Here is a 27,991-nt window from a genome sequence, read left to right on the forward strand (position 1 = left end):
AAAATCGTTTCAATATGTTGATTTGCTCTTTAGATAAAAATTCTTTTTGTTACGAGGTACTTAATTTTGTACATCCTTGTTTTTTCAACAACATACATTACACGTTCTATAACATATCTCATATTTATAAAAATCAGAAACAATGAGTTTTAAAAGTGATCGTTTTGGCATGGAATTACTCTTATTTCGTTGTTGAAATGTGGAAATTTGGTTAGACGTGTGCTCGATTCAGGTTAAAAGTTGGAGCCGTCTACAACGTGCTAACGACAAAGGTCGGCACTTGTGGCGGCGATGTCAACGTCTCATCAAGCTCCTTAATTGCGATTAGCGAACGCTGCCGCCATCTGCGCCACTGCACCTGTGGCGTTGTTTAACTCAGTGATTACCATATTGTAATCCTCGAACACTTTTCGTCGATAAAAACGAATGCAAGGTATAAATTATACACCAAATTCGAGTTAAAAAACAGTTCTCAAAGCTGCTGAATAAGTTATAGTACAATTCTGGGCTAGTCCGGAAACGATCAGTGAATAGCAAATTGCGGCCAATAAAAAAATTGCAACCAAGGTAATTCTGAGAAATTCCAGATGCGCATTGAAAAAAACTGTGAGAATTTGCAAGTCATCATTGAGAAATACAAACAAAACTAAAACTTTTTTTAAAACGGTGCGCTCTTAATTAGGTTTACAAATAATGAAGGAGGAAATGTAATTTACGTGTCTGGCCACGTATTTTGTATTCGCGGGGATAAAGAGCTTATAAAACTATTAACGCTGCTGAATAAATGGTTGCTTGGGCTAAATCACTAATTATTAGTTTAGTGTTGTTGGCGAAAGAATACTAAAACAGTTTGTCCTGGAACAGTTTGTTTAGATGTACGAGTAAATGACAGAATTTGAAATGTCGCCCAATTTAATTTAAAAAATATTTTGCAAATATAATTTTTATAAGATATTACTGTTTTCACGTAATTATTTTTACGAGGTCTGATCAATAAATATGGTGACCTAGGATCTAATGGCATCAAACTCTTAAGTACGGTTTACTAGCGGACTTTGTAATCTCTGGTATTGCAAAAATATACAGAGTGCTCGTTTTTTGAGCTCCACCATGGGATTAAGGGAAAGTTGCACATTTTTATATTGAACTAGTTTCTAAAAGAAAATTTGATGTCATTTTTTGTTTTTAAATGATTGAAAAAAAAACAAAAATTTGTAATTTTCGCTTTTATTTTTTCAAGCGAAAACTAAAAAAAACTTGACGTTTTTAATTAGGACGTTCTTGAAGCATTTTTTTAGAAGGACTTGTCTGTTTTTTCCTGATTACAACGATCTATCAAACGATGTGATTGAATCTTACATACTGATTGAGAAAAAATCGTTTTTGCGAAGAGTGCTTTAGAAAGAACACCAACAATTTTGTTTAAGAAACTAAACTAAAAAACAAAATTGTTGGTGTTTTTTCCACCCTTCAAAAACGACCTTTTTTGACAATTAACTATATTCAAAAAATTCTAACTATAAAAATTTCGAAGTTTTGAGAGTTTAAATTTTGCACTTTGACTCTATTCATTTCAGTTGCAAAAATAATTTTCCAAGTTTTTTTGCTACAAGCTATTAGAAGAGGAAACAAGGAAGATGTAACTTAAATTGTAACTCTGTTTAATGTTTTAATTGGCAAATTTTTGTAGCTTTCTAAATAATTATAAAAAAAAACATATGCAAGATCATCAGTATCATTAAACAGACATAAAAAAAAGTTAAAAGCCAAAAAATTGCATTTTTCAAACATATTTTTCCATGTTCCTGTTATCGTACCTTACGTGATATTTTTCTCTGGGGCGCGAGTTCTGGCGCACCCGGTACAGCAAGTCAAAAGAACTACATACTTTGAAGGAGATTACGTTGCATTTGTAATTTCTTTAATAAATTGTTCGTTCACCATGTTTATGGATTAAACCTTGTAAAATGAAGTAAACAATAAACTTTTGTGAGCAGACAAAATAAACATATTACTCGAATGGAATGTGTGATGACATTGTACAATTGTACATTCAGCTATAGGAGAAAATTTGAAACTGTATCCAGATCGAAAATGTCAATATTGTCTTGTGGTTTTGTTTGTGGAAGGCGAGCTGAGCTACTGTTTGCTGTAGCGTTATTTTGGTATATGGGGTACAGTTAATTGTTTTTGGTTTTTCATATATTAAAAAAATATACATCTAATCTTAAATTACATTTAATTATCTTGCACTTATCTGGAAAGTTAAGACGGCTGTAAAGAACGCTAAACAAATCGTTTTCGCAAGTCATTTATTCGGTTGTGTGCAGCCCTGAAATACCTGCAAGTACAGAGATTAGGAAGTGGGTGTTGGCAGAAGGTAGAGTAACGAAAAAACATTATTAAGATTGTTTCCGGTATGCAAAACGGAAGATGGCAATTTACTATCGGCTTTTCCACACAGCAAAATAAATTCGCGTGCAATCTTCCTTGAAATCGACACGATTCTGTGTAATGTTTAAAAATCGATTCGAGGGTAAAAACCTGTTATTCCCTGAAACACACTTTGGCTCGCCGGACAATAGATATTTGGCTGTGCTCGGGGATAATTTCCCTGTTGTTGTAGGGAATTTTGATTGAATTTAACGAGAGGTTATTTTTTTGATTGCAGTGTATATGACACGTGAGTAAAATGGCGGATTGTTATTTTTATCGGTTTTTATGGAGAAAAAACCCAAATTACGTGTCGACGGGGAGAAATTTGGATCACGTGACACGGATACTTATTTAACGTCGAAAGTAATGCACGCCTACCTTTTGCCGCAAAATTATAAATTTTACTTTTAATTTATTGGTTTTAGAAAATTTTGCGCTATCTAAACAAAGCTAAAGCCTATTGTTATTAGAATTTTTATCCTCATTTAGATTTTTAAATATTTAACGGCAAACAAGTATACAAGGTGCGCCAGAACTTGCGCCCCCCAAAAAAATGTAAGGTAAAATACCAGGAACATGGAAAAAATGTTAAAAATTTTTTCTATAAAAATTTCGAAGTTCTAAGGTTTAAATTTCGCAATTTGAAAATAATTTTCCAAGCTACAGGCTATTAGAAGAGGAAACAAGTAAGCTGTATCCTATATTGTAACTTTGTTTAATATTATTTGTGGCTTTTATTGGCAAAATTTTTGTACCTTTACTAAATAATTGTAAAAAAACATATACATGATCATCAGTATCATTAAATTTTTGACAGATAGAATTTTAAACATTTTTTCCATGTTCCTGGTATCTTATCTCACTTGACATTTTTCTCTGGGGCGCGAGTTCTGACACATCCTGTATAGAGTTCGCAAATAAAGCGTGTTTACAAATATTTTCATATTCATTTGATAGTTATATAAATAACATATTTCATGTTTAGTTAAAGCTAAATTAAAATTTGAAACAGTAAATAATCTAATTATAAATATTTTCACGCAAATGTTTTAAATCAAGAATCAATAGCGAACCGATTTTTATTAAATCGACATTGCATTTGATGCGATGAATATTTTCAAACTGATTTGTAATTAATTATTTGACATGTGGTTAAAATATTTTTATATTGGTATAATTTTACCACGAAAACAGAATAAAATGCAATTAATCTGAAAAGCAGAAAATTGTATAACGCTCTCTTGGGACAAATTTTTTATAATTATCCTCTAATTTCAGTTAAACCAAAGCAGGCTTTATTTCAATTTGGCCGTCCTAGAAAATAGGGTAACTAAAGCACAATAGCGTGTTTTTACCATATCGTATTATGTATCAGTTAGTTTTTATCAACCAAAGTATCTTTAATTTACAATCGAATCAGGTCAGCAATTTTGACCACATTACTAATTTAAATTAACATCACTCTTTAACTCTATTTACGTTCAAAAACAAATTAATTTGTTGGAATTGTGTTCAAAATAAAACAATAATAACAGTGTAATAAACGAGTATCATTATGGACATGTCGTATCAATCACTAAGACTGCTAAGTCACGAAAATCATTCCTGAAGAATTTTTCATGTTAGTGTTTGTAACATTTCAGTCCTTGTGAAGCAATTTCCTGTCGTAATTAATCGCATTGCCGGTCAGGGACTAATTTAATTGTACTCGATGTCAAGTAATGGCTCGTTATATTTTCAAGTAAAATTAATCTACCTGACATTTTATCATGCGATAACCCATTTATTTTAGATTAATATTGAAAATTCTTGAAAATTCTCTAAAATATTTCATCAAAATTTAATTAGAACAACGCCAGGTTTTTAACTGTGTCGGAGTGCATTTTAGTGCATCGAAATCAGGAACATTTAGTGCAATAAAGCAAGAGTCGGTCCGGAAAATTGACTCGGTCGGTTGGATGGTCCCTTTTTATTCGCAGTCGATTGCGTCACGGGATTTCTGGGCTCTGTCCTGTTGCTTTAGGGAATCGAACAGTGTAATCCGTCGACGTGATAATCCTAGTCTGCTCTAAAGCGTAATGAAGCCTTACTTTATTTAATAAACGACGGTCTAAATTTTCTTTAAGCAATTTTGGGTTACCTTGGCTTGCACAAAAAAATACTCTGTTGAGGATAAACACGTAAACCGATAATCCAGACGCAACATCTAGATAATATAAAATACAGAGCAATCAAAAAGTTTATCTATCAAGCAAGCCTAGAAGTTTAAAACGTGTGTCTGTGGAAGATAAAATGTCACAATGGTAAATAAGAAAGTTCAAAATAATTTTTGTATGAATTTGTATGAATAAACTCTAACTACATCTCAGTTTAGGGTGTTTTAAGATATTTCATACAGTAATTCAATTTGTTTAGATCAATATTTTAATTTTTATAAAATAACTTTTTGACATCTAGCTGACATACAAATTTCCAAGCGACATACGTCCGTCCTTAACTAGTACGCCTACTTGATAGAAAGACTTTTTGATCGTGTTTTAAAGTTACATATTTCTGCAAAATAATAATAATACTTGTTTGTTTTAGGTGCAGAAAACGATTCAAGGATTTTGGACAAATTTTGATTGAGGTAATTAGTTGTGATTTTAATTTTAACCATTTTGGTTAATTAAATAATAATTAATAATATTAAACTATACTACTGCTGTCCCAAATTATTACATACAAATGTAAACCATAATTTGGGTCAGAGCTAGTAACAATTAGTTTATATTTAAGTTGATGTTAATTAAATAAATTATTCAAGACAAGTAGAAAAAATATAGCATCTAATTACTAACGCAAACATAGTATTTTATATTTTTCAAATGTTTATTTTTGTATGTATCATAATACAAGATACGAGTATATTTCTAAAAATGTCCATTTTATGTAATTTTGTCGGAGCCTTATTTGTGTTCTGTCTTGTAACATTTGACATATGTAAACGATTTTTTAAGACATTGTGCAGTATTTATTTTTTGAGATAAAACAACTCTAAAAACGAGTATTGCAACGCCTTGATAATTAATTAAAATTGATAAATTTTTAGAATTGAAAAGTCAAAAATGGTGGATGCGCCGGGCTATCAAATTGATACATTTTGTTAATTTTCTGATTTAAATTAGCGTTTGCATTACTGTAACAGAAGATGGATAGAAAAAAATATAGGTGTTAATTAACAGAAACCGAGATGAAAACTATACGTATCTGTACAATGTTTGAAACTTTACAAATTAAAGTGTATTTTTGTATTATAATAAAAAATATAGCATTTAATTAGTAACACGAACACAATATTTTATATTATTTGAATGTTTATTTTTATATCATAATAGAGGATAGGTATATTGCTAAAAATGTCCATTTTGTGTAATATTGTCGTGGCCAATTAAGTATGTGTTATAGAAAAAAATATGTTTCTAAAATACATGTAATAAATGCCTGCATAATTAAAGGGCCATAAATTATATGGTAATTTTAAACTCTTTAAACTCACTGTTGCATACATTAAGATATCTTAATTAATTACAAAATTGTCGCCGGCTTATTAGCGGTGAATAATCTGTTTTTAGATTTTAAACGTTAGGTACTACCACTTTTTTATATTTTATATTCAGATTAAAACGCCTGTTTTTTTCGTATTTTTATTCCCAAAACTAATTACAGAACTGTCAGATTTTTTCATTGTTTTCCTGTTATACTTCACGTGAGACCAATTAAATGTTTCATGTCATTTTTATCGTTTTTCCTTCGTTGTTTTATCGCTTGATTTCGCGCGTTTCAAGAAAATAATGAAATGCGTGTTCGTAATTATATTGGCCGGAGGGTCTGGGCCGTCTGATTGGATTTCAGTAGTGAAATTCTTTTACGACAAGCCACTAAACTCGAGTAGATATTTGTAGACCATTACGTTTTATAGACAAATTCCCATAGAGGAATTTTTACGGTGTTTTCATGCGATAAGAGTGTATCAACGAAGCTCTCCACTTTGTCGACAATACATAAAAATATAAGGGCGTTGTTCTGGTTGGGAATTAAATGATAATCCGGGGGTGGTTCGCCGACATAAATTACTGTCAACGAATTGCTGCAAGTGTAATCGAGTATGTCAAACCATACTCGTATTTATGGTAATTTTTATGAATATTTCATCTATCCTCGCCGATTTGTAAATATATTGGATGAAAAATGTGAATTTCGTGAGTCTCGTCATTCTGACAAGCCTTTTAAATATTAATAACTTTGTTACGATTGATGTCCGTTAATTCGGTTTTACGCATTTGGCCAAATCGGATTCCTCAAACGAGGTGCTCTAAAACGACTAATTTTGCAAGTTGCAGTTTCACCCAATATTTGTGAGTTTAAAAGGTAATCTTTTTTTGACATCTGACAGAGATATATTGGAGCGTCCACTCGGCCATGTAAATGACCTTTCGATTTCCTGGCGTGCAAAGGGCGCCGATGTCCACTACAAGCGCCGAAAATATCAACGGCTGTGCTAAACCTGCTCCCGGATTAATATTCCGAACAAAGACTCAAATACCTGCTTTATACGTAATATAAGTCGCGCAGAAGAGTATTCATCCTTCCGCGCCATTGTGTTTCTTGTCTTCGGCCTGTTGAGTTGTGAGAGGAGTTTCCAGGAGAACTTCCGTTCACTGCTGCTTACACATTCAGGACCGCGATGTGCTAGACGCTCGCTCTTCCAACACTTAATACGCTTTATGTGTGATGGCCTACATTGCACGGTTTCGGAAGGGTTGAGGTCAAACTGAACTTTGGTTTTTGAGAAACTGTCTCTGAATTCTATTATCTCCAAGAAAATCCAATGTTAAATTCTAGATACAACTGCCATGGAAATTTACATAAAAAATAATGATAGTAATGGTTTCCATGCTGTTTAAGAAAAGAATTAATTTGTTTGAATTGTTTTACTTATTTTCAGTTGTATTTCCATGTCAGTAAAAATTTCTTAATTAAAATAAATTGAATTGTTTAATAAATTTTATTCTGGACTCAAATTCCCTGTAGAAGTTTCAAAAAACAATGGCATTAATTTTCTTGATACTATGTACTTTAATTTTTGAAAATAATTTGATAGTCTTTGATTTTTATACAAAAGAAATTACTTCTAATAAATATTTAAATTATACAGGGTGTCCCAGCGAGTTGAAAAAGTCCATTAGTGACCTTTAAATAGTAAAACTTAAAAAAAATGTACAGGACATTGATAGATTGTAATCTAGTGCATTACCTAAAATTATTTTCAACCATACAGCATGTCCCAAAAATAAGTTACGATACAAAGCTGTGTTTTTTTTCGTATATATCTTTGCATTTTTGGATAAAACTTTTTAAAACAATGTTTTTACGCTAAACTTTTATTAGTCGATTTTGCTTAGTTTTAGAAATAAGACGGTTTTTTGACGAAAACATACACTTTTTAAAAATTCATTACACAAAAGCTAAGACAGCTAGAACAAATTTTCTCTAACTTCTGCAAAGAAGAAAGTATAGAATTTAAAGCTGTAGCAATTTTTTAGTGTTTTGCATTTGTAAAGATTAATAAATTAAGAAGTTTGTTAAAAGTAAAATAACTTAAAAAAATTAAATGGAACACCGTATTTTTCATTTTTTCATCTAATTGTCTATCTAAAAATATAAACTTTTAATGTCTAAAATTGATATTGATTCCACCAATACTGAAATCCGAATTATTTTATTGTAAAAATAAAGAATAATGGATATAGTTTAACACAAATGTGATTATTAAGTGATATTTCTTCCATCTCTTGTGCAACTGTGCACTTTTTGGCTACTGAAACAATAGAAATTATTTTTTTGATGTTTAACATTAAATATGTTTTTAAGTATTGATTATAAACACCTAAAAGTAAATAATTTTAGAAAGATAATTTAATAATCTTTTAAATGCAAAAACAATAAATAGGGTGTTCCATTAAATTTTTTTACGTTATTGAACTTTTAACAAACGCTTTATTCTTTTTATCTTTGCAAATACAACACACTAAAAAAATGTTACAACCTTATAGCTTGTACTTTCTTCTTTGCGGTATTAAGAAAAAATGTTTCTAGATGTCTTAGTTTTTGTGTAATAAATTTTTAAAAGGTGCATGTTTTTGTCAAAAAAACCGTCTTATTTTTTAAAACTAAGCAAAATCTACCAATAAAAGTTTAACTTAAAAACATTGTCATAAAAATCTACATCCAAAAACGCTAATAAACATATGATGTTTCATTTAAAAAAGACAAGTTTGTATTGTAACTTATTTTTGGGGCACGCTGAGAATGATCTAATTTCTAACGTCATTTACAAAATTGACTGCAGAGATTGCAGTAATTGTTACATCGATTAAACCTGTGAATACATAAAAAATAGAACAAAACAACACAAATATCACTTATCATGCCAATATAAGACACTCAGGCCTTTAAACATTCAGTTGAAACAGAACATTCTTTTAATTACAATAGTATTCGATTTCTACACATGGAACAAAACAAAGTTAAAAGATTAATATTAGTTAAATGTTTTCACAATGTCAATATTTCAACCAATCTAGACAAAATAGCCAATAGTTACAAAGATGTTGTAAAAAAGAAAAATCGTCAACGTGGATTATTGCATATTTTTATTATTTTATGTTTTTGTCATGTCCCCATTTACATTATTTTGATTCATTTTTTTTTAACATGTTTTACACTATTTTGTTCTGATTTACGATTTTTAACATTATTGTTTCTGTTTTTCAATTTTCGCCGTAGACGGATCATAAATAAATTTTCCCACCTCCACCACACATGTGGCAGTGTCGTCTATTTTAGGTATGTTTATTTGTTGTTTAATTCTTTTATTTATACTATTGTTGTAGACACGTTTTGTTAAAAAAATGGAAATGTACCATGGATACGTGTTATTATACTCAAGTTTTTAACTAGACTTCATCTTTTTTCTTTTTCTATAACCTTTTTCGTATAAATTAAACTGAAATGGAACCCTCCAACTAATCTTAACTACACTTCCTTTGTGTTGTTTTGTAGAGTCTATTTAATTTTTTTCTATTAAATTGTATAACGTTTATTTCATAAGCTTTTTTATCGTTTTCGCAAATTGGATATAAAAAAATCTCCGTTCTCTCTTATTCCTTTCCCATCTTCTGTCCTATATATCTATCGGATTTTTTTTGCAAAATGATGGGTTTTAAAAAGTAATCCTCGCCAATTTCGGCCAAATCAAATTAAACTTCTTAGTAAAATATGCGCGCCTTAAGACTTGCTATAACATTAATCTTACTTCTGATTGTATCCTTAAATCGCCGTAACCCTTTCGTAAAGTTTTTATAGCGGATATAGAATTTAATTTGCAAGCATTTTCAGCCGTCGACCGCAACAGAGCTCTATTCCATTGTATTTGACATAAAAATATCCTTTTTCCGCTTTTGTAAATAACATAATAGTCTCTCCGCGATAAGGATTTCTCAAGGATAAAATTGTCTGTAAATAAACTATGGCACAAGTGCTGTTATTGAAACACAGCGTTTGTCTAATGAGATAAGAAGATTTCGTTAGAAGTTTCCTTCGAATTGAAAGTGCAACGAGGGTCATACGAGCTTGGCACTTCTTTGTAAGAAGAACAATTAATTGTCGAGTACCGAGCGCGATCCCTTTTAGTTACAATCGCTCGATCTCACTAAATTGGCCCTGTTGAAATTCTATTTGGTGTATGGGCTTGTCACATATTACATCAAAAGATCTCCTTGGAAACAAAGTGCTTGCTAAATTGAAATGTCGATGGTTAAGGGCTCCAGCCGCCGTCCTTTATTTCGCGGCCCCCTCATATTAACGAATAACAAAGACGGAACTAAACCGACATCCCGTCACAAAATCTTTTCACTCATAGATACATGAAGGTGAAAAGAACACGCCAACCTCGAGATTTTTCTGCAATCTTACATGTCAACATTTGATTTGGTTTTTATCACGCGAGTAGAAATCTTTCAACACCCAAAAACTTAAATTTCGTTGAAACTGACATTGACACTCTTACAAAAAAATCAGTGTTTTATAGTCTAGAGGATGCATCATTGAATCTTCTTACTTCTTACTTACTACTTAATCTGCTCCTTTCAGAAAATTTATTTAATTAATTTTTAGGACGTAAATTATAAAATTTGTATTTAATTAAGTGATGGACTGTCGAGAGAATTTAATTGAAGTCATTAATTTATTATAACATTTATAACTAAGTATTTGTTGAAAATTGACATAATGTCATAAAACAAATATTTCTTCCTAAGTTGTAATACAACTTAACACCTTAGCAAATAAATCAAAATAAAAAAAAGTGGTCGGTTCACCAAATTCTTTTTGGGTGAATTTTTTGTTCTATTATTGGCTAAGCCGTAATTTTTTTTATTTATCTTTCAACGACATTTGAAATTTTCATGAAGTCATGAATAAATAATGCATTTATGTGTTATGTTTTGAAAAAAGTTCTAATTATGTACACAGATAATACATTATTTAGCAATTTATCTATTAATTATATATTTGGTTTGAAACACTGTAATAACAGTGAATTTGTAGTATTAACTGCACAAAACATAAAAGAACAGTTTGTCGGTCAATAGAGAAGTTATATTTGCTGTAATTGAAAATTTCCTCTTTGAAATAAAAGAAATGCGACACAAGCCATTGATCTTTTACATTGAGAAGTATTAAGCGCTTTGTCATACTTACATCTTATAGACGTTCACTCAGAACGGGAAGCAATGAAATAAAAGTAAATCACATTTATTCCATTGTCTGAAGTTGTAAGTTCGGAACTTAGACACTATCTGTTAGAAAGTCTCAAATGTTTTCAGATATGTTGCTTGTACTAAATGTTAAATACAGACGACCAAAAATTGGTAAATTGAAAGCACCATTTTAAAACCTTTGCGACGAGTGATTTAGGTACAAGTTAGTGCACAGTTATTAACAAATATGAAATGACTGTGTGAATTTTTAGAAAACTTTTTAATTAATATTTGGAAAGCTGCAAAACATTGTATTTACGACTAAAATTGTTGTAACTAACTCGAGTTACATAATTTTGTTTACAATGTGGAAAGTTTAAATGAACAGCAAACTACAACAAAAATCAAAGTACGAAAAATTAAATAATAATTGGCCCAAAGCAATTTTAACACAAATGACAGATTGCTGATAAATTTTAATGTCAATATTTAAATTCTATTATACATATTGGTTAAAAATAATTAAATAAACAAAAACTGCTGTTTGTGTAGACGCAAAGTTAATATAACCCTTTGGGGTGTCAAAGAGCTTTAACTAAACATCACAATTTCACATAAGTATAAATAGAGTTCGGATTTTTATGCAGTAAAATTACTGAAAATATGCGCATATACGAGTATATGCAGCGTTTAAGAGATAAATTTGCAAAAAATATGCAGTTTTTCACTAAATATGCTTAAATATGTGAAATTTTTGGGATGTAAAAATAATGAAAAATTGTAAGCACTCAAAAAAACAAAATATTTAAATGATTTATTAACATATAAGAAATGGTAATATAGCACAAAAATTTTAATTTACATTGCAAGTTATGCTATGAGAAAAATCACAACGTTACGTTCAATATCTACGAGTTAGAAGTTGTTTATTGATGAAAGTGTTGCTTTGTACGATTCTTTGCAAAGGCATTTAAAATTTAATGTAATAGATTGGAAATGACGTTCTACATATTCATTACATTATTATGTTTTCCAATGTTTTTGGATGTTGTATCTAAAACTCGGAATTTTTAGTGTACATAACTATAAAACCGATTTTCTAAAGAACAGTGGGTAAGTTGAGAAGAAAACGGATGCAAAATTGGTATTTTATAAATAGGAATCATCATAAACATAAGGAGCGTGAACAAGTAATTTCTTACATTGAGTTTTTTTAAGGGTTTAAAACTATAGACGATCTTATGCATTCTTCTAGGTAAGAAAAAAGAAAAAGTTGAAATTCAAGACGTCTACAAAACAACGTTGCATCTTACATCCTTCGAAAACAAACAATAAACATTAAGAAGCTTTTATTTTGATCTTATGAAAACCAGAAAGTTACTTAGGTATGTGAGAGTCGAAATAATGCGTCGATTTCAGTTTATACTGTTAATTAGGTACTTCATAAATAATGGACTTCTTACACAACGCTCATATTTACCTCAAATATCTCAAATAATCACAATTTTATTTATAGAGTGTGGTTTGTGCCATAGCAGACACAATATGTAAAGTACTAACACAACATTTGAATGTTTTTTTTTATAAGATTGGCTCCATTTTTTGTAGAATAAATAAAGGATGATGGGGGGCTAATTTTTATCGGTGACTCCTCATTATTTAAATTTTTTACACTAACACAAATGCATTTATGCCTGATTTTATGGAAGTTGGTTAATCGTAAGGAATTATTAAAAGAAACCAATGAGACGCAGAACAAAAGCAAGAAATCAACTAATAAACGAAAAATACTTGCAAATTATACCAAAAAGACTTTCAAGAACGACAATAGTGTTACTGTCAATGTCAAATTGACAAATTCACTCGAACATGACATTTAAGTGGTGTAGTAGAAGTACATACAGGGTGAATATAAAGTATGGAACCAAGCGGTTTTATTTTTAATCATTTGTCTCCAGAAAATAATAATTAATATAAATTAAAGTAATATAAAAAACGTGATCGTATTTTCAGAAAGAAATTTTGCTTTGTTTTTGAGTTATGCAATTTTTTTTGTCAAAATTGCAATTTATGTGAAAAATTTTTTTTCAAAAAATTAAATATAAAGTAGATAGTTGTAATCCTTAGAGTATAGCTTTTATGAGAAAAATGATTTTATAGTGGGTTGCTATTTAAAAAAATATTTTTTTTTGTAGAACTCAAAAACAAAAGGAAATTTCGAAAACTTTTATTCTTGTTAAATCATCACATTTTTATACTACTTTATCAGTCATCAATTAGTTTTTTCAAAAAATAAATAGTTTAAGCAAAAAACGTTTGGTTCCATATTTTTTATTCACCTGGTATGTAAATTAATGTTTAAGGCTACCATCCTTAGAGACCCTTGTTACAATTTGTATTGTGATAGAATTTTTTATTTCACTTTTGTGTTGGTAATGAGAAAATGAAATTGATGACGCACCGGTCTACCTTCTTTTTTTATTTTTACTATACAGGGTCAGTCACAAGAGAGTTACTTATGAAACAATTTGGGCAGCAACCCATTATACAATTCACATAGGCGTCTAGCTTCCTCATTTTTAAAATTTATAAAATTGAATCCAAGAATACTTTGCATATCTTTTTATATTGACATTTAAAAAGTAACAGTTAATTTTCGTTAATTCATTGTATTATTACACAAATAACGAAAAAGTCGACATGCTTTTAATCCATGAAGAATGCAAGAAAAATGCTCCTGCTGCAGCAGCTCTGTACATGAAGAGGTATCTAAATCGAATGCATCCGGTTCCTGAAACATTTAGAAAACTGGAAGCCAAGTTACGACAAGATTGGCCCCCAATGAAAGACTCTGTTAGAGGACTGCTTCTGGCCCAGAAAATGAAATTAGAGTCCTTGAAGCAGTAGACAATTACTTGTCATTTTGACAATTCCATTCATTTTCATCCGGCTCACATTGATTACTGAATTAATTTAAATAAAATATTAGATCCAGTTACATACGCTAAAGGTATTTTTGGTTACAAACTAATTAATTTTTAAAGTAACTTTCCTGTGACTGACCCTGTATATAAACTAATCTATAGATGAGTAAAAAAAAGTATTTTTAGATAAGTAAATAATTATCAACTAGTCACAACTATTAGTTGACATCAAATGCCATAATGACATGCTTTTCTAAATTTTTTATTGTAAACTTTTGAGGATGATCCACTAATATCTCGCGTTTCACTTATACTGAGTGATCCTTAAATAGACCAACAAAATTTTATCCTTGGTAGTATCAAATGAGTACATGCTGGAAAAAATATTTAAAAAATTCTTCGTTTAATCGTCCTCGAAATAAAATTTATTAAAGTTATTTTTGAGGTAAAGCGTACGCCATTGATGTGTGTAAATAGTATTAGCACAGGTAGTGGAAACCATGGTATTAATTTGATGAAAATGTACTTGATCATTGCAACAATTCATAAACGCAGTAAGTGACACGGATTAAGGGGGTTTTGCTCCTAAAAGATATAAACGTAAAGAGGGTACAGTTTGTCTTCGTTTATCCTTGGAAAGCTCTGATAAAATTTTGTCGGTCTATTTACGAATCACCCTGTATTCACAATATTTATTGCCTCAGAAAAGGACATTTGGCTAGTTTCTATTGGAGTAATAAGCTTACTTCAAAAAGTATTACTTACTTTAATAAATGCTAATTGTTCTCTTATTTCTTTTTTAAAAAATAAATTTTTACATTTTATTTTTAATTCAGGAAATCTGAAGTAATATTTTTAATTAGGTAATCTAATCTGCTTTCAACCATGTACCCCAGTGAGTAACTACAACTACAGGTTCAGCCTATTTGCTTAAAAAATATCTGAGTAAAGCTAAATTACTGAATTCTGAAAAGGCAGGAGTAACGCCAGAGTCGGTACATAGTCCGATAAAGCAATAAACCTTTCTCAGAATTTATAATATAATGGCAAAATTATCAAATGCCTGTTGCGAACACTTAAAATATGCAACTTTATGGGCTAAATTTCAAAATTATGCAACAACTCCTCAAAAAAATATGCATTTTTTTAATTGGCCTATTCGCATTGTTTTAAAGTGTTTTGTGGATATCCTAAAGTAAAAAAAATATTTTTACAAAGAATAAATATGCACTTTTCATAATACCCAAATTCTAGTTATCTATTAGGGCATTAAAAAAATAAAAATTGATCCGTTACTGATAAGTGATACTACGTATTGTACAAAATATTTTATAACTAAAAATTTAGTTAGTTTACCAGAAGGTATGTGTTGGGTAATAATTCTGAAAAGTGAACAAGAAACATCATTTATAAAATTCTCTGAGCTTTTGGTTATTGCCGAATCAGGAATCCCTCTAGTGTATAACAGTGTGTCGTTTTAAGAGCTTGGACTATGTTTATACCATTTGATGTGGCCATAAAGTTTAACGCGTTGGGTTCATTAAAAGCTGGACCGGCAGCAGCAAGCAAATATGTTCCGAATTTTTACGTCCGTCAATAAAAATCCTTGCCGAGTCGGAATCGAAGCATGAACATGTCCGGCCGTAACATCTTGTTTGGTGCGTTTGGTATTCAGTTTGGATAGAAAAGAGGGCGGCGATAATAAAGCGCGCCATATTGCTGTTGCAACTGTTTACATACACCCACCCATTTGCATACATTGTAGTTTTCACGTCCTCGGCCATGGATAGAGCAATCCCAGCGTTTGCATTTTGCGGTGGATGCACGATTTTATTGCGATTCGCATTGCTTGCCGCATTGTTGTCATATAAGTGCTTGCGAGTCCGGCCCTGTTGTGGGCATTAAATTGCAGGGACAAACAATAGGAATATACTATTTTAAATACCTTGTTTGTTTACGTGTTACGGCCAGAACAATGGAAGCTGTTTTTTCTTTTTGAAAGCTTTGCTCGGTAAAACTATACAATACGCTAGACGAAGACCAGATGGTCGGTTTACCCAATCGATAGTTTCTCTATTTTTATTTGGATAAAAGTTTGAACGCTTGTCGAGAAAACTAGACGCATAATAAGAACAATAATGGGTCAACTTTCGGCCTAATGAGTTCGCTTAGAGAAACGAGACTCATACCACATAGGGCTCCACAAGCTAATTAATATTCCGGACTAGGAAACGGAGAATTACAAATGGCTACGGAGGCATATACATCAAAATGTCGTCTGAGTGGTAATATCGGTATTAAGTTGGTTCAGGTGTATGCAAGCAGTACACGAGACAACTCGATTGACTGCAAATACTGTAATTATCGTATCGTCTAATTGAATCTGCACAAATTGTGCTAAATCTTTGGAAACACAGAGCGCAAACACAATAAACAGATTGACTATAAAAGCAAATTTGTAGAATTTAGTCCAAAAAACTTTCTTATTAGATAAAGTTAAATTATAAACTGTGATTAATAAAAATATGTTACATCCAATGCAAATTACTTTTAATTTAGGATTAGTATATTCTGTAACAAGAATTTAGCATATTTCGCACAAACAGAAAAGAGTTACAGACTATACTTTTTCTACGACTAAAATCACAGATTAAAATTTGGAAATATTAACAACTGTCAAGATTGCGCAAACACGAGTGTGAGAATATTTTCGCCCAGTGGTACCAAATATAAATATTCTGCAACTAAAAATTATCCAAAAACATTGTTATTCTATAATAGTCGTAGAAAAATTTAAATGAATTTTGGTGGATGCGCCGGGTGATTACATATTATGTGATACAAAATGTGTGGCATAATTTTAACTACTTTACAAATATAAATCAATGGTACGTAAGTTGTTGACCTACATCAATAAATAAAAAAATTACAGCTTTTCAAAAATCGATATTGCGAAATACATAGTTATTAATTTACGAACCAAATGCGAAAATACATTAAATGCTCATTTGTGCGAATGTGCCAAATACGTATTTGCGCATCGAGGTATTTTTATATTTTTTAAACAAATATTAGCTTTTTTTCTTATTAATATAATTGATTGTTATCAGTAGTGAATAATAAATGGCACTTGCTTATACGCTTGCCGAAGTTTCAATTTGAATTACTCGTAATACTTTTTTGCAATTTTTAACATCTAAATTGGAGAAATGGCGTTTTATAAACAAGATTTCATTATTATCAAGTCACTAGTGCGCGCAACTGTTATTTACAAGGCGATGAATTAAAAATGGTTTTTGAGATTATTTTCATTATCGTTTATCAAAATCATTTATCAATCAAAAGTATTCAAGTAATATCAAAACTCAGACATCAAGTTTTAAATAATATCTACCTAGGGTCATCTCCTGATTATGCTCTTAGTAATATAATTATAACTAGTTTTATGATTCTTTATGCAGTTTAGTAAAAGTACTGTAAAAAATGATCTATGAACTATCACCATTAAATTAATGAATTTGTTTTCAATCCTACTATTACATTTTGAACTAAACAAACATGATTCGCGAAATAATGTGATGAATTCAGAACGTATATTAATTAACCCTGTTTTAATATTATGCCAATAAAAATTTGGTACAACCGTATTGTTAATGAAAGTATTCTTATGCAATTTATTTCTGACACATCAAATGTTTGTTGATTGTAAATAAAGCAAAACGTGAGTAACGATCATAACACATTTATCACGTTTAATGAAATAAGAGAAATAAATTGCTTTAGCAAACAATAAAATGTAGTCGAACGGACGCCGTAAACACAAGCGTCGATAATCGCATTTATACAAATTAAATAAATCGTTATTGACATTGTGTATTGCTAACGTCCGGTCCAGAGTGACTTGAACGTGAAATGCAGGAAAATATATCGGACGGATGGAAAGAGTTAGAGACTCTTTTTAAGAATCGTAAACTTTAAGGTGCCATGAAAAGAATTGAGTTTCTACATCAAATTTAACGGGATTTTAAAGTAATATCGTAAGCAACTTTTAGATTTGCGAATAAAGCCAGCTTCAAGTTGAATTTCAAACGCACATATGCAGTCAATGAGGCAATATGTTGTTTTCTGAGATCTAAGAACGCTCAAAGAAGAAATATATTCCTTTTTTCGTTGAATTTTCTAAGCTTAACGTAGTAGCAAAATACAGGAGAAAAGCTACGTTCAAGTATGTATCTGTGTTATTGTTCCACAGACAGGGTGCTTCCTACGATTTCTATATTCTTTTTATGACGCCATATTTATTTTCGCAGAAATTAAAACAAATAGATACTCATATTTCTGACCAAAATTTAACAACCGTTTACTAATGTTTGTTATATGACTGCGTTTAATTATGTGTGTTTACTTTTAATTTGGTTAGACACACGGTGGAAATGACAGCTTTTATTGATTCACTATAAGCTTGGCCAAAGTTGGCAAACCTGAAGCGAAACAGAATACATAAATAAATAAAAAGTATTGATAATAACTCATAATTCAAGGAGTCAGTTTTTGTTTCGCTAGTGAAAGTTTTACAGGCTGAAATTGTGGCCAAGATTTTACAGGATGTTAGATCATAATGTAAAATTTTGCCAATTATTTTAAAACCCACTTGTAGATGTGGTACACGATAGGGACAAAGGAGCCGCTTATTTTATTTTTACAAAAGCTGAAATATATGAGCTTTTTGCGCAATTAGGAGATTTAATTGTGTCAACTTTTTATTATTTTTTCATTACATTAGATTCACACAATTAGCGTGACTGAAACTATTTAGTGAGTTTAGTAAATTAAAAGGTGGTTAATTAAAAGAGCGTTTAAGTAATGAAATTAATTGCTGGTTATGATACTTTTTGTGTATTAAATTCACATTTTTTTATTGGATTATTACAACATGTACGTATTTTTTATGAAGTGCTTCTTTTCACATAAATGTCTTTGAATAATAATTAATCACTGTAAATTATTCTCCGCACGAAGTGCCTGAAATTATCTTTAATACAATTATAAAGTTTTGCGGAAGATAAAGATTTTGTAGTTTCACTTTGAATTTTCCAAAGCAGAATATGCAACAAAAGGTACAACGTAACATAATGAATATCTCCCTATCTGGCCTGAAATTTTTAATTCAGCCTTCATGTTCATAAATCTTTTTAGTCCGCACATTGAATCATGTAGCTTGAAAATATTATTTCAAAGTTAAACACTGCTTCAAATTTACAATTCTATTTCCTCTTTCATTCCTTTTAATAGACTAATTTTTTATATTTGCGAACGTGCGTTCAGAATCCGGTAATTTCTTCGAAGGAATCGAACCCGGGGTAAAAAATGTAGCGTTGGGCTGTGTCCTAAGTCGAGTAGAATTTAGCGAATTAAAAGTGGCTTGGCAAGTCCGGCGTGATAATCCTTTATCGCGAAAGAAGCTTTAGGAGTTGCAGCATCCTCAGATGGACAACGAGTCCACTCCTAATCCAATTGTATCCGGCAGTTGGTAACAGTGTATTCCCATTTAACAATTACATGTGAATCCACTTATTGCGGTTGGAACTCTTCTGATGCATGTCGTTTTAAAATTCCAAACTAAATCTGAGTTCGTGATAGTGACAGGATAAGTTGGAGAAGTTTCGTTCAAATTAATTAACTGCACGTGAAGTTAGGTAAGTGTGTTCATGAGGGATGTAGTTACATGTAACACGATGTTTAATCACTCTGAATGGCCGCATTGTTTGGGGGATGCGAAAAAAATAGAGAGAAATAAATAATGGCCACACGAAAGTAAAACTTTCCTCATTTGTTATTGTCATAGAAAAAATTGCATGAAAATTTTTTCGCTTCGAGAACCGCACCGAAATGGGCTCGGAGCCGGTCGGGAGCGAGGAAAGACCACCTCACTGTCTTCAGTCATCATACATCATTTTCTGTCACTTATAATCCAGGTTTTAAGGAGGGAAATCTATATTAAACTTGTTTTTCGATAAAACACTGTTAGGGGCATTACATCTATCATCTGTCGCATAATCTATTACCGGCTTTTTTTGACTTGCTGAGGAGTGTTTTCTCTTGTAAATGTTTGCAAACAAATCAATCTGTTTTATGTATTAGGAAATTGAACGCAAATTAATTGCTGTTTTATTGGAATCCATTGTTGCCTGTCTCTCCTCCTGTCGCATCTCTTAATCCGTGTCCCTAACAGACGCGCAGACAAACATCACTTGACAGACATTTATATATTGTTGATCTTCACAAACAAAAGGGTAAATATACATTTCAACGTTATTCGATCTTTCAAACAGACTCGGTTTTCATGCAACAAACAAGGACATTTGCATTATTTACACTTTTTCAAAGCAAAATATACGTTTCAGCGAACTTCCTCAAAGAGCAAACAATGGCTCCACTAAGGTTATCAAATACATGCTAAGAACAAATTTTGAAAAAATATGAGTGGCAAAATCATTCATTGCCCAAAAGTCCTGTTAAAATAAAACTTATTTCAAAACTAAATCCACAATAGAATAATGTTCAAAAATAAAAAGAAAACTAATTTTGCATACATTTTTTATTTTTAGTAATACATAAATATATAGGGGGTGCGAAAAATTTCGAGTAAAATAAGATACAAGGAACATGGAAAAAATTTATCTATCAAAAGATTTCGACATTTATTTTTGCATTTGACATTTTTCTATGTCTATTTAATGATACTGATGATCTTGTATATGTTTTTTTATAACTATTTAGTAAAGGTGCAAAAATTTTGTCAATAAAAGCTACAAATAACATTAAACAGAGCTACAATACAGCTTCCTCTTCTAATAGCCAGTAGCAAAAAAATTTGGAAAATCATTTTTCCAATAGAAATAAATAGAGTCAAAGTGCAAAATTTAAACTCTCATAACTTCGAAATTTTTATAGATAGAATTTATTTAATATTTTTCTTTTAGTATCTTTCTCTGGAGCGCGAGTTCTGACGCATTCTGTATGTACTATATTTTTCGCCTTTTTTCGATACTTTAGATCATTCTACTCATTCTTAAAATCAAGAACACAACTTTATCATAACTTTTTCTTCAAGCACCACTTATCTATATTATTTTATTGTATCCATTGCTGTTCGAACCTTGTCGATTGCTCTCTTCATATCATTCTTTTTCTGCAAGGTTTCTTTTGTTGAATAAAGTCTGTCAATACTCAATTACTGGTTTATAAAACATTTAATTACCTACAATCAGTTTTTAATTTAAAATTAATTCGACGTTGGACAATGCAAAGTAAAAGAATCCATATAGATTATTATAACAAATTAAAACTCAATTCACTTTTTTTTAAATTGATATGATTTTTTATCCATTTCTGAATAGAATTAAAACCGACATTTACATGCTTTAAAAAACAAAAATAAACGAGTAGAATTTTATTGACAATTTTTGTTGAAAAAATTCGACTGTGAACGTAGAGAACCCATTCCAAGAATTGTAGCAATTCTTTTTGTTCTCTGAGATAAATAAATAATTTCAATTTAGCATTGTTAAAAGTAATCGGAAAATATATCTTATAAAAGAAATAAATTGATTTTAGTTTCATGGTGTGAAGTAGACCGAATCGGGAAATGGCGTGACACCCTCAGCTAGCATCTTCCCGATGCAAATTTCATCGATTCAAAATAACTTCGGGAAATTAACAAGTCTGAGCTAGATTACAGCAATGTGTACACACGGAAACAGCACATTATATTTCGCAACACCTCACTTTGCTCAAATTTAAACTGTTTACCCTCACCTTAACTGTGGTATCTCGATATCCTTCGGTCACCCCCACTTCCAATCTTTGTTGATTACATTTTAAACTCAAACACCACGAAGACAAGTGTTGAGTTTAAACCCTCGGGCAATAACTAATCGGAACCGTTGTTTGAAAGACGCAGAAGGTCAATCAGTCGTTTATCAACAAGTCCGGATCATGTCACGTATTGTCTCTTTGCGCTCACTTAATTGTTTCTTTTGTTGAGGAAATCTCAAAAGATTGGCGTTTACACGAGACTGAACACCTTTTTCCAAACGCTTTATATTCCGGATAGCGAAAGGAAAACATTCACGAATGGAAATTTACTATTCCAAATTCCGAAACTGGAGATTATTTTAATATTTTAGGAGCAACTTGACAGGAAAAAGACGTCAATTTTAAAAAATTTACAAGAAGGGAAAACTGGCGAAGAATTTGGTAATTGTTGCTAATACAAGTCGTAAACTATTTGTTTCGAATATGTCCTCTACATTTTGAAAAACTTCCAATACAAGTCAGATAAATTCAGCGAAACCGCTAAAATTATACAATAGAAAAGTAATCTCAATACAGTCACCGATAGCTCCAGTTATTTAAATCAGTTTATTCAAAATCCGGATACTGAAAACCCTCGCAGCAAAATCGAAACTGAAGCGATGCCTTATCAGTATTCAAACAAATTCTTTTATTGGCTCAATTATACTAAAGCAGAGCCTGGAAGAGCTTGTTAAATCTACTATTAATAGAAATAAAAATCAACAGTTGCCGGATTTTATTTAAACTAGGATTGTCTTATTAACAGAAAATGCAATACATTTTGCTTGGATTTTACTAGATGTTTTTAATAAGAAAATTAGCCATGCAAAAGTGCGCTTCATGTAATTTATCCACGGATTTATTTCCGCCCCAGTGGATATTTCTTAAGAAATTGCTGTTTAATAATAACATCAATGAGAGATTAGGTATACATGCCATATGATCGAGAGATCATAGATTACTTTTAAAAAAATTCTCCCAATCACATGGTTTTAATTAAAAAAAAATTGAATAAGCTATTAGCTTATTACAAGGTACAAAAAAACAAAACAAAATACTCCCAGTATATTAATATACTCGTAACGTACGTTTTCTCAACGTTACTTGTATCGTAAATTACTATTACTGCATTATGGGTGAAATTTTCTCATATTATCTATTAGGAGAAAGCAGTTTCGCTACGTTATATTTTCTAAATATTAGTATTTAATTTCCAGTCGGCGTTCATTCTGATCCCGGTTTATTAAAACTTGAAATTAGTTCATTCTCATTAGTGCTGTTTGTTTAAATGTAGCACACGTCAAAATTTTTAATAAAGTTTCATCAGCATTAGCAGCACTTGCTGCAAAATCTACAACTAAATCTAGCAATAGGACACCCAAATCACAAAGTTAGATCTGAACACCTGTTCGAAAATTGTCATTTAAAACAGCCCCTGGCACTATTTGATTGGGGGTCGAACCCAGATTATCTTCCATAACTATGACCACACGGTCTAATTACCACAGGCCATGCTAACGAGTACCGTAAAGCATGTTATTAGCTTTGTTAGCCATACGTTTTGTTTTAGTAATCCTGCGACGACCAATTTAGGGTTAATCCTTCAATGGTATTAATATAGATGGTGGCACTAACGGCCACTAACTCGACACAATCAGCAGTTATGTCGGGACGAAAGCATAATTCGACCTTAATAATCTTACATGTACTGATAATAATTAACGCTCCAGCGAACAAGTCCTGCCCCGACGGATAACTTTTCTCATTAAAGAAAAAGATTCCGCTGTGATTGATTATTCGCGGCGGATTTTGATGAAATTTATCTCGAGATACACCAGTCGTTCAGACAAACTTTAACTCATTTAGCGATCGGATTCGACGATTTTCACCCACAACATCGTATCGATTCGACTTTCAGTTAACGAAAGATAACGCGAAAAACATTGGAGATGCGGCCACTTGAACTAATTTAACACCCATTTAAGCCAATTAACAACCCACCCCCAGGTAGTGTAAACATTTGACCTGAGAAAATACGACTTTTAAAATAATAATTAAGACTCTTTTGTAATGAAATAGGTATTTAAAATTTTCCAAAATGATGTTTTTTATAGTAGGGCGTTGTTTCATATATCCAAAAATACGTTTTTGTGAGGTGGTATAATTGGAATGTTCGCGTCTAAATGTGACAGGGTAACGGTATACTTTGTCTCGGTAAAATATTTCGTTTGGAGTGCTCCTTCAGTATCTTGCACGCAAGTGTTCCGTTTTGTGAACGTGACGTCACAATTATTAGAATAGTTATGTGCTGTAAGAAAAATAAGCTTCACTAGTTGCACGAGGATGCTACAGGTAAAAAGAACTTGGTGGTGTCACGTAGCACACATAGAAACATTTCAATGATGCACTTAATTTTTATAAAGACATTGAAAGTTGGGTTAAATTTGGAGAATGTCTTATGTGTCATTTAACATTTCGCTACATTTACTTTGCATTCTCAGGCAGACATTTGTTACCCCATGTCATCAAACAATTTAGCACTGGCGTAAAAAAGATTTGTTAAAATTGATAGCTTATATGGAAATTTTCTAAGTATAAATAAATAAAACGATTAATGTAATATTAGTGTTCAATAATGACGATTTCATATGTAATTCCACAACTGACGTAAATTAGTAAAGGCAGTTTTAAATATCAAATGTTATGTAAAAGATTTATTTAAAAAATTAAATATTTATACAGGATCAATAACAGGTTTCACACGAGTGTGCTGTTTGTTTCTACACTAAAAACCGTACTTTTTGTCTAAAATAAAAACGTATTTTAAATTTTTAACATTTCGACAGTCTTGTCTCTACTACTAGATTTCCTAGTAGGACATTATGTTGTAAAAATAGCACTATACTTTTGTGCATGCAAAATTAATGAAGCTGCAAGTCGTTGGAAATGAAATGCTGCAACGACTTGCCCTTCAGTTGATCTATGATGTCTCGCAGCGACTTGCAGAAATGCTTTAATTTTAATTACTTTAGCGTAAAGTTTTCGCTACAACATCTAGAGAATCTTGTTAATAACGTTAACGTGTGTGATTCAAGAGATGTTGGTAAACCCCGGTTACGGAGAAATTATTCATCCAGTTCAAAGACTACTTCTTTATACGTAGTGGATCTACGATTGCAATCTTGGAACTGAAAGGTCGTTAAACAACACTAATTATTTCTTGAAACCTCAATTCTAAAGTTTCGTAGTGATTAAATTTTGGCAGTGCCTCCGCTGCCGGCAACGGCAATAACACTTTTTTTAAATTTCACTCGCTGTTTTTTGCAGTTTAAAATGGGTTTTTTAAACAATACACAAAATAGTTTTCGAAGAACTAACCCCAGAGACCATTCTATATTTTAAAATTTAAAAATAGTTTCTGCTAGTGTAACTGAAGTTACTGAAGTAGCGTCGTTATAACATTTGATCTGCCCCATCAACACAAAATAAGCAATTACAGTAAAAGTCTGATTTAATATGTAGTTACATAAAACAAACAAAATTAAAAGACACCGAAGATAAAATTTAATCCAAATCTTCACATTAAAGCTAAAATCACTGTCAAAATTTATAATTAATTCTTGCCAAACATTTTACTGTCTTCTATAAAACTGTCAGCACAACTGTCAGAATGTAAAAATCAAAAATTTATAATTTTTTTTAGTTGGAGACAAATTTCAGTGCTAAGAGAATCAAATAGACCGAATAAATTATTTTTACTTTTTCTGATCGCTTATGTCATCTCTTAACATTTCTACCTATTAAACTTACCCTGTGTGTACATACTGCTCTAAGTTTTATAGCATAAAATTGAGTAGTTTAGCAGTGAAAAAATATTTTGGTATTATAAAGAACATTTTAGGTATAGAATGACGGTATTAGGTCAAAATATTTAGATAAAAATTGGCACATTGCTTCAATTTCTTCATAAGAGCGATATTAAAACATCGATCCTGTATGAGATAGGTAGTTGATTTTGCCTTTACGAGTACAAACCTGAACAGCGTGAAGGATTTTTTTCTGCTCTATCAAATAAAATTGGTTTCATCTTCGTATTTCAATTAGAGCAGAGATATTGATGGGTAATTGTTAATAGCAATTGTTAATTATTTATTAAGGTAAATATTACTGTAATGGAATGGAAATTACGTGTATAAGCAATTTTAGCTTGTTCCGAAAAGAGGAGCTGTTTTTTTCGACTTGCACATAGGCAACAACAAAGTAAGTTAAATAAAAGCTTTTACAAATAATTTGCCAAAAAAACTATTAAATTCTTCATAAACCTGTCTTTTGATATTTTAATGTTATGTAATTGATAGATCGAAAGCTGAACATTTTGAACTTTCTGAACCAACAATGCGCGGGCAGCCCACGTCGACGGCTACTACTATTTTTTTACTTTCTACTTTTTTGAACATAGTTGCCGGCAGCGAAGGCACTGAATTTTACAGTTTATACATTTAAAAAGGCCACTGTAAAATAAAAAAAATAAAAAAGTAGTCGAAACTAATCTTAAAAGCTTTATGAATTAACGTCAGAATAAGTAGGTATGATATTTAATCTTTTTAATGACATTTTAATTTCGAGCTAATTAATAATTTCCAATTTTGGCCATTAGCTTAGTTTTGTTATTATTTATTTTTAAATCTACGTTTCCAACTTAACCGATTGAAGTGAGCGACTTGCACAAGCTTTTTATTACACAAACTCGTTATAATTGAAGAGAAGAGCTTTTTAAATTGTGTCATGCCTTGTAGGCATCTATCCTTTTCATCTCGTCTCGTAGCAAACATTCCTGCGGCCTATAAAAACGTGAATAATGCCGCAGAACCTCGTTTACCCCACAACCACTCTCTTGATTTTCGTCCGTAGAAATCGCTGAGGTTGCCTTACGTGACTCTGTCACCATCACCTGCACTCAAATATCAATGATTTTCAGTTTTTCAGCGCGAATAAACAACTCGTCGTTATTTTCTCTCCAAGTGGGACTTGATGGATCGGTTGTTGGGCCAAACGGCCCTGTTTAGACAACAAATATCGTCGACGTGACGTCGATTGAGTCAGTGCCGCTTATGGGCAACAATCCTCCGGCCCTTATCTCGCCGGCGAGATGGATAAGAGTGAATTGACACACACACTCGTGCCCATTGTAGTGCATAAAGCACACTCGTGACGAGGGGATGTACGTGCCAGCGATATAAAAATTGCAATTACTCTAGCAGACGGCTCGCCACTCGACGCGGAGAAAAATTGGCGGAATGGTTTGCTAATTCATGCAAAAAAACACTTTTTCATAATTGATAGTTTGTACAGGGTTATTCATAAATATGAAGCAATATTTGAACCTCAAAAATGACCTATAAAATGATGTTAATTTAAATAATAACTCGTGTCCGATCTCTATTGAAAAGAATTTAACAGCCCCGGGAATGTGGGTATGGAAATTTATTTTTTTTGTAATAACTTTGGAACCATTTGACCAAATATTATAAAATTTGGATTAGTTACTTGCGAGAACATACCCTCTAGGCTGGTAATTACGAAAACCGGATACATCTACTCAATTTCCGCTTTCATCAGTTGCAGGTCACATTTTCTGCGTTTTCCAGTTTTTTTGACCACTTAACACTAATTTTTTATTGCTTAAATCTAAAGAGTAATCAATTCTGATTAAAAAACACATAACCTTTTATACCACTAAAATTGACCGTTTTAAAGATATTTTAACTTAAAAATAATACAAGGCAACCAATGACCATGGTCACATAAATCCCTGCCAGGCATCTTTTAACTTTGACGATAAATCTTTGTGATTTTTTTAAATTTGGATTTATTCTAAGTTATGTTTGGAGTCTGAGGTAAACTCTTTTATTAAATATTTTCGATTAATCGTCTAATAGTCGTTCAATCTCAAGTTGACACATGCCTGACAGC

At 31.3% G+C, this 27,991-nt stretch overlaps 1 protein-coding gene across 5 annotated transcripts in view; it reads left to right on the plus strand.

Annotated features, from left to right (window-relative positions):
* Positions 1 to 27,991, plus strand: part of LOC123004874 (peroxidasin-like protein) — a 139,098-nt gene that overhangs the window by 47,429 nt on the left and 63,678 nt on the right. For all 5 annotated transcript variants that reach the window (XM_044398381.1, XM_044398380.1, XM_044398376.1 and 2 more), the window contains one exon: positions 5,023 to 5,065. The gene's annotated coding sequence lies outside the window, so the exon portion shown is untranslated. The remainder of the gene's footprint in view (positions 1 to 5,022; positions 5,066 to 27,991) is intronic.

The sequence above is a fragment of the Tribolium madens genome, unplaced genomic scaffold (assembly GCF_015345945.1).
Source record: "Tribolium madens isolate multiple individuals breed KSU strain unplaced genomic scaffold, Tmad_KSU_1.1 Scaffold_20;HRSCAF=117;Tcas5.2_LG4, whole genome shotgun sequence".
Lineage (NCBI taxonomy): Eukaryota > Metazoa > Arthropoda > Insecta > Coleoptera > Tenebrionidae > Tribolium > Tribolium madens.